At 38.8% G+C, this 8,950-nt stretch overlaps 1 long non-coding RNA gene across 1 annotated transcript in view; it reads left to right on the top strand.

Moving 5' to 3' along the window:
• Positions 1-1,323: 1,323 nt before the first annotated feature.
• LOC133509735 (uncharacterized) overlaps positions 1,324-8,950 on the top strand; it is a 36,340-nt gene continuing 28,713 nt past the window's right edge. Inside the window, exons 1-2 of the long non-coding RNA XR_009797435.1 lie at positions 1,324-1,659; positions 3,948-4,056. This is a non-coding gene — a long non-coding RNA (uncharacterized LOC133509735). The remainder of the gene's footprint in view (positions 1,660-3,947; positions 4,057-8,950) is intronic.

The following is an 8,950-nucleotide window of genomic DNA, read 5'->3' as shown; positions in this document are numbered from 1 at the left end:
GGGGGGCAGCTGGAAAGCATTGCCCTCACACTTCTGAGGTCCCGGGTTCAATCCCAGACCCGCATGTGTGGAGTTTGCGGGCACTCCAGTTTCCTCCCACATCCCAAAAACATGCAACATTAATTGGACACTCTCAATTGCCCCAAGGTGTGATTGTGAGTGCGACTGTTTGTCTCGATGTGCCCTGTGATTGGCTGCCAACCAGTTCAGGGTGTACCCAGCTTCCTGCCTGTTGACAGCTGGGATAGGCTCCAGCATTCCCTGCGACCCTTGAGAGGATAAGCGGCTAAGAAAATGGATGGATGGATGGATGGATGGATATTACCAAAAAAATAATAGGTTTTTTTTTGTAGTAATACTCCAGGTCAACGGGGGTGCTAGTGCCAATCGCAGCGCATATTAAAACAACCATTCACAGTCACGTACCTACGGCAATTCAGAGTTGTGATTGAAGCTGTCATTCATGTTTTTGGAATGTGGGAATAAACCAGAGTACAAGAGGAAAGAGTGGTGGGAATAAAACAATGCAATCACAGACTACTTTTGCTTTCGGCTTGTCCCATTAGGGGTCGTCACGACATGCCACGAACATTGTCAAGATGCATACGACCTGTTTAAAACAACAAAAATTACAATACATTTTAAGTACAGTTCAGTTGTATTTAACATATTACAGTACAATACATTTCTATATAATGTTTTTCAGACACTTTGTATTTTAAGTATGTATTTTTTTTTCTTTTCTGATAATCAAGCAGTGTTACTATTCATTTTGCATGATGTTGCAAAGGCTGAGAATAATACACATAAGTGGATGACACCCGTGGTAGTTAGGTGGAACACCTGATCCGGAGTGTACCCCGACTACCGAGGAACAACCCCCCTGCAAAATGCAGCATTAATATTTAAACTGTGTGGAAAGTTACAACAAGTTACACAATTAAATGTACTTTTGGGGAACAAAACATCTGCTTCGTTCGTTTTTTGTTTTTGTTTTTTGATTTTGTTATTGAACACGTAGGACGACAATGTTACCGTGTTTTAATCTTGGTTGTGATTGTGGTACTTGTAGCACTTTTTTTTTTTTTGTATAAAATTTGAAAACTGGAATAAGGGCTTACTCTTTCAGAGTACTTTATATATAAAGTCCTTTAAATAAGCTCACAAAAAAAGTCCTTCTCCTTTTTTGCTTGCTCTTTAGAACTCCAACAAAACTATAATCGTGTGAAATATTATTTGAGTTGTTACTTGGTACAAAAAGTTTGCTAACCAATCGTCGCCTCGCCCGGACTTTTACTCCATCCACGTCCACCTTGACGGCAGCATGGGAACAACCGCTGTTGCTTAGCAACGACGACATTTCCGTTCCAGAAAAATGAGCAGATAGCAAACAGGTGAGTTCAACGACTTGGTTACAAGTCTTCTAACTCCTCGAAACCGAACTTCTAATGAACCCACGCCTGGTTGGTTCGACATGTTCGTCTGGGCGTGTTGGTCGCTCGGGTTCGTGCCTCCGCATGGGAAAGCGTCGACCGGCCGCCGAGCCGCCATCACCGGCCACCCTCACCGGGTACTGGCGGCGGCTCGCTTCGCCATGGTCGGATTCAACCAGGTCAAAAGGGATGTCATCAAGCAGAGGTTGGAAAATTACTGCTGTCTGTAAGTCTACTTGAGTATTTTATACAAATATGTGTGACAAAAGACTGGTAAAAGTTTCAAGAATTCAACTCAAATTATACATTTTGAATACAGTTACAAAAGTATCGGTAGGTTTTAATAGACAAATTACATACAAAGAAGTTGGAATAATGGAAAAAATACACACATAAATCCCAGTTTTATTAATATGCGTAGTGGTGTTCTAAGAGAAGGAATATTCCATGAAAATTATTTACTCAACAGTAAGTTCCCATAGTTTTGCTAACCTTGTGGAAGTAAAAATGACATTCTAATTTAGATTTGAATAAAGTGTGTTTTATTTATATGTGCTTATGCCAATTCAATTTTTTTAAGGCACTTTACACACGGAACACTTCAAGAACTAAATGTCTCAAAGTGTATATCTTTCTATGTATGTATGTGTGTGTACATGTGTCTATATATATATATATATATATATATATATATATATATATATATATATATATATACTGATCCATCCAGTGTGCACACTCATGAGCTGACTCACGGTTATTTTATTGTTTTGCTGAAAACTAAACTTAAACCAGAATTACACTTGCCGTCTTCTATTTCTTCTTTTCCTTTCGGCTTGTCCTGTGAGGGGTCGACACAACGTATCATCTTTAAAAAAAATAAAAAAGCTTTCAGTCATCACGCTTAATGCTAAAGCTAATTAGCATCCGTGTTGGTCAATGGTTGACAATAAAACAACACTGCACTCACATTCATTTATTCTTTTTGAAAATGTCAAACTGATGTGTTGATGAAATGAGATATGATTTGAGATGTTATGAATCCCACTTTAATTTTAAGTAGAATACGGCTTGCTGCAAAATGATAGGAAAGACCACAACCGTCAGCTAGCCTTGTTGCTGGGTTTGTCCCATGCACAGATACAGACGTGATTTTCCCGTTTATTGGTGGAATTCCGTCTTTTTCAATTGCATTCATTAAAAAAAAAAAAATTCTCCATATTTCTGCAATATTTTGAGCGTAACCCGTGCCAGAATCCACACTTGTTCGATTTTTGGAAGCGAGGTGGAAGATTAGGTATGTGTCAGTTGATTGGTCGAATGTGTTCCTGCTGACCAATGAAAACGCTTGTTGTATACGAGGCGGTTCATGGGGCCACTTTCAAGTGTACATGATGGAGGTGGTCAAGAGGAAAGACGCCTCTTGAGTGAAAGAAATTGATATGTCAGAAATAAGTTCCGATGGGACGAGAAATCGATACAGTTGTCAGGAAGGAAGTTGGCACTCTGTGAAGCGACTTCGTTCGCAAAATCGATCGACACGGTAAAGCATTGTGCACATGGGGTCAGGATACTATTGATTATGGATCAAGACATTTCAACGCATCGGAAGTTCACGCGAAACGACAAAAACACGTCAAACAACTGGAAGCAACGAAAACAAACTTTTCCATAGCTGGTACATTCGGATCTCAACCCAAGGCCAATAACCAGTTGCAGACGCTGAGAGTTCAGAAACAATTACTTGTAATAATGTCTGTATTATTTACTTGACGTTAATAATTCTCATCAAATACATGTTTCCATCATTTACAAAAACAAGAAATGAAAACGTTTTTGAATGGATACGGTATACATGCTATGAAAGCACGCTTGCAAGCCGTGATGCAAATCTGAATTCAATTTAGTAGCAAGCTGAATTTGTATTTGAAATTTTTTGGGGTAAATGTATGCACCTAAACAGTGAAAGATCATATTGTGTACATTTTGAAAACAGAATAGCATTTATTTATAGATGTACTAGATATATTTCATTCACAATACTATTTATAAAACTTGCACGTTAAAATTGGTTATCATGCTCGCTATTTTTCAGTCTTTTTTTTTTTCATTCAGTCAAATCACGTCTGCACATATGAATCGGTAAATATGACACTGCCTTTTGGAACAGATTAATGACAGTAACATTGATTTCAATAGGAAAAGATGATTTGAGATGCATGTTTTAAGAGTACACACGGGGGCAGAAAAAAATTATCAAGGCACCACAGTATGATTTGGAGAATTTTATGTTTATGTGTTGCTTCACCTTTTTTGTTCAAATGTCCACTGGTCAAAGGGTAGTAACACTGCCACAGATCGTAATTAACTGTGTGCCATTGCACTTTCCCATCTGTATGTTAGCATTCAGGTAGCAGAGACTAAAAATGTATGCAAGTGCCGTAACAAAGTATTTGCACATCATATCTTCCGACCACTAGCATAAGATTTTAAAAGTCAGTTCTTCCCCCGCAGGTGGTGTCAGGCTTGAAGTATTTCCTGGTTCTGCAGTTGGGCCGTCCACCGGTCTGCGGGATGAATGTGTCCGCACAACATTGTGCGCCCACCGCTCCGCACAAGGCAGGTTTTCACCTTTTTTTTTTTTTTTTTTTTTTACCTCGACTGTACGGTGCAGTGAACCCCTCACTATTTGTCGGGGTGAGCGAGCAAAACCTGACGCCACTTCCCCCGATTTTCAAATAATGGCAAAATAAAACTTTGATCGCCTGTGATGGTTTCAACCGGGAGCGGGTGAACATATGTGCTCAATGCCCACATTTGAAATTTAAGATGGGCTGGTTAATTTTAAGTGTGTGTGTAAATTATTTTAATGAAGTAATAATTGTCTTTTAAATTGTATTATAATTTACAAACCAGTTCTTCAATAAAAGCTTCATTCTCATTTAATTGTGACATAAAATGTGTAATAGTGTTGAAATTAAATGCAAAATCATCTTACTAGTTTATTTGTAATTATGGTGTACCCATGCATATTTGCAATTCAGCATTTACAAATTCATCCCTTTTGTTTTTTTTGCAACCTTTCCTGTTTTTTACAGTCTCATTTTTTATTATTTTTTTAATCTGATCCCCTGCTTATTTGCTTTTTATTTAATTGCAATTATAAGGGACTGTCACTTGAGAATTTTCCCCTCCGTGGTCGGGATCGCTATCGCCCACAACAAGTAGGGGTCTACTGTAGTCTTTAATTAACCACTTTGATACATTTTTAAAAGTAGATGTCAAATATTTCAACGATAAATCTATCCATTTAATGTGAATGGGGATTTTTTTTTTTTAATGAATGCTCTTCCATTTTATTGATTTTTATCAATTACATTTATATAATTATAGTTGCATAGGTAATCACATTATTTTTAAATGTGTAAAAATATGAAATATGTAAATGTTTATAAATTGTTAGTTTTATTTTGTGTTGAATGTTAATTATCAATAAGCAAAATAAAAAAAAAATGCATACAATTTTGATGAACCAATGGTGGCAATAAACAATACAGGATCTTGATCATTTAAATCTGAATTAAAGTACATATTAATTTTGTCATTAACGTTTAAAAGAAAAATGGCATAAGGATGATTTAGTACATTAAAATGTGGGGGTGCATTGGCATATATTTCCCCACTTCAACACTTATCAGGAACTACTTTGCCACTGGACACGCTATTACATTGGACTGATGTATAGAGTGATGTATAGTAAATCCATATATTGCAATATGTTTTCTTGACTACTTCCAGTCGCTTATGTTGAGCAGCTGTCATTAGCCTATCCAGACCTTCTCTGTACCACTTTGAGATGTTTACCACTGCTTTTCCTGCCGTCAAGTCCACAAGAAGGCTTTCCCTCCTTTCTGACTCCTTCTGGAATCTTCCATCACGCTGCCGTTAGCCGTCAAGCGCAAAGCATCCCCCCCCCCCCAGCAGATCAGTTTTACTTCTACAGGAAAAAAAAGAGCAGGTGAAGGTTCACTGTACTGTCCTAGCTCGTTCACGTTTTTATTATTACAATGTAATTACAAGAGTTTTAGTGCAATTGCATTGTTGGAAAAATCTCCTGGGAATGTTCTTGTGTGCTCTTTCAGGGCAGGTGCGCCCTTGTTGTTACTTCAGCAAAGTCATCACAGATGTGGGTGTTCTTGTCTGGTCGGGGGAAAAATAGTGCTCATTAACGTAAACAAAATTTTATGTTCATTAAGCAGCCACTCATTGGAGCCACTTGTTCTGACATGCCGCTTGAATGAGTTCAGTGACCTGCACTCAGTCTACATTGTATGGGACGCCCAAAAAAAAAATGGCAATTATTCTCAGTGAGTGACCAGGGACAGCTTTGCCGCGCTTCATCTCCCAGTGTGAGTCCTGGCAGCTGTAAGGCTCGGCTTGCGTGTCAAGCCCGGACAGACGCATGGCCGCTAAACTGAGACCGGGCCGCACCTCGCGACGCTAGACCAGCACTGCTACGCCTCGCTATCCAGAAGGGTGCTGTGTGTGGAGGATTACTGGTATTTTAAGATTACTGCTCAGCAAGGCCGGACTGTCTGCTCCTATGACCTCTTTATAGGGGGGAAAAAAACCCCAACAAAAAATAGATATCCAGCCACTTGCTGTAAAAGCAAATACAGTTAAACCTCCAATGATGAAGCGGTTGCAGAAGTACTTGATTGGAAAAGTAAAACTGATCGTTACATAAATACTAATTTGCCAGATCTAGGGGAAAAAATGTGTAAAGTTGATAGAAGTGAGAGGAAATGCTGGAAACTGGAAAGCAACATTTTCTCTTATTTTTTCTTCCCTCTTCATCCCTGATTAGTAAAATTGTGTTTTGGAGGGTGACCTTTAAACTGTGTTTGGAGCTGCGTGTTCTTTTCCCTTCGGCTTGTCCCGTTAGAGGTCGCCACAGCGTGTCATCTTTTTCCATCTAAGCCTATCTCGTGCATCTTCCTCTCTAACACCCACAGTCTTCATGTCTTCCCTCACAACATCTATCAACCTTTTCTTTGGTCTTCCTCTCTTCCTTGACAGCTCCATCTTCAGCACCCTTCTACCAACATATTCAATTCTCTCACCTCTAGACATGTCCAAACCATCGAAGTCTCCAAAACGTCCAACTTTGGCTGTCCTTCTAATGAGCTCATTTCTAATCCTATCCAACCTGTTTCCAGCAAGCGAGAACCTCAACATCTTCATTTCTGCTACCTCCAGTTCCGCTTCCTGTTGTTTCTTCAGTGCCACCGTCTCTAATCCGTACATCATGGCCAGCCTCGCCGCTTTTTGATACACTTGTCCCATCATCCTAGCGGAGACTGTACTGTCACACAGTGTTTGGAGCTGCCATGGAACAATTCTCTTAAGATTAGCTTGCTTCTCTCAACTTGTGCTCATTGTCGTCCCACCGCCCACTAAGCAGTGTCGCCAAACCTGACAAAACTGGGCAATTATAAGCAAGAGTAGAGTTGGAGAAACACATCAAGTGACATACTTTTTTTTTTTTTGTTTGTTTTTTTAAATTGAATCACAATAGGATTGTCAGGGAAGAAGCTAATCGCCCTTAGAGCTGCAGTTATTGTATATTAAAATACAAAGAAACTGGTGGTTGGGGAACACTGCTGTAGCCTACCTCCCACTTGATGCTTATCACAAATGTAATTGCATTCAGTGGTGCCAGATTACAAGCGATTTGTAAGAATATGTAGTTACATCGCACAAAAGGGGAATCCTCAGTTTAATATCTATGGCCTAGAAGTGTTTTTGGTCTAGATTAGTGATTTCAAAACAAAAAAAAAGGCAACCAAGGACCCCACAGTACAGCGTAACTAAATTCAGTCTCCCCATATTTGGTGTTCAGCATACACAAATTCACCTTTTTCCCCCCTTTTGTGTACCTTTTTAATTGCTAAAGAAAATTGACTGGTTTGCTGTTTTTGTGCTTGGGCTCAAGCCCTGCATAATAATATACCGTACCCCACTATAAGGCGCACCTAAAAGCCTTTAATCTTCTCAAAAACCGACAGTGCGTTTTTTGTGATTGTGCTTGTAAGTCAAAACCCCCGCATCTCAAAATGACTATCCCCATTGAAATGAATGCCAATGCCATTAATCTGTCCGGCAGGGTGCAGTTACACAGACATATTCACTTAGACTTGGTGGTAACACGAATACTGTCGCAACTAAACTCCAGTAGCCTAAAAGTAGTAATTTATTGGAGAGCATAAAGAATGACTTTTGAATATTTTCTCTCTTCATGTGCTGTTACACAATTTGGTCCAAATATCCATTGCTCAAAGGGTTACAACTACTGTGATGTCCATGCGCGTGTTAGTGTTGAGCTAGCGAGTGTTTGTAAGGCAGTTGTATGATTTTACACGGGATAAATGTTTTTAGTTTTCAAGTAAAATTTCACTGGGTGTTGATCCCCTTTTGAAGACGTAATAATCGTCTGCTTTTCATGCAGTTCGCTTCCACCATAACTCAAACTTTTGCTTACAACTCAAATAAAAAAAATCGACCAAGGGACAGCTCGCACCTTGACAAGCTCATAACTCAAGCAACCACTCTATGAACCTTTTTGGGGTGTCAATTATATGTTTGCATTACGGCAGAGCAGCGGTTCACTGTACATAAAAAGTACTCTCCCTGAAAAGATGTCTCATGATCCCCTTTCACACTACTTTGAATAGCTGGCTTTTTTTTCTCCCCACTGTATGTGCTGTCTCAAATGGAGGGGACACGCTAGCAATTTGGAGTTGGTTTCAGAGTACGTGTGGAAAGGTATTCCACAATGCTGGGACCTTTTCCCACTGTTTTGTTAAAAGCAATAAAAAAAAAAAAAAAATTACACTAAGATGCTGCCAGGATGCTGTGATAGTATCTCTTAACTGGTGAACGATATCTACGGATATCTAAACATACTCATTAAATATTTTTTTTGTAAATAAAAAAATTAAGTATTTTTTTGTATTTATTAATGTATTTTTAATTTTATTAAATTGTTAGTACAGCTATAAATAAAAGTACATATGATGATTGGTTTTTAAATGAATTATCAACATTTTAAAAAAAGCCATTTTGTTTTTCTTTTTTTTTATTAATCTACACACATACAAAGAACCTAATCCATCTCTCCATTTATAAAATAAAAAAAAATCTATTTTTGTTTGTTTTATAATGGTAGTTATCCAGATCTGAAAGAATGCAAGAAAGGTGGTCTAGTTTATGAAAATATTAGGGTTAGCACTGCTAAGTGGCATTAGGGCAAAAGTGGTCCGTGTTTGTTTACAGTAAAAGCCTTACGGATGATCCGGCCGCCCCTCCCCTGCTCCTCGTAATGTCTAATCACAGACGTCTTAATCAAGCACAGGCAAAACATAAAGAATTGGCTGGCATCAGTTGGCAGAGGTTGGGATATGTGGGTGATGGGGTGTGGGGGGGGGATACTCACTTTTAATGCGTGCTGTCTGTGG

The sequence above is a fragment of the Syngnathoides biaculeatus genome, chromosome 12 (assembly GCF_019802595.1).
Source record: "Syngnathoides biaculeatus isolate LvHL_M chromosome 12, ASM1980259v1, whole genome shotgun sequence".
Lineage (NCBI taxonomy): Eukaryota > Metazoa > Chordata > Actinopteri > Syngnathiformes > Syngnathidae > Syngnathoides > Syngnathoides biaculeatus.
Note: the sequence above shows the minus strand (reverse complement) of the source record. Positions and strands in the feature narration are given on the sequence as shown.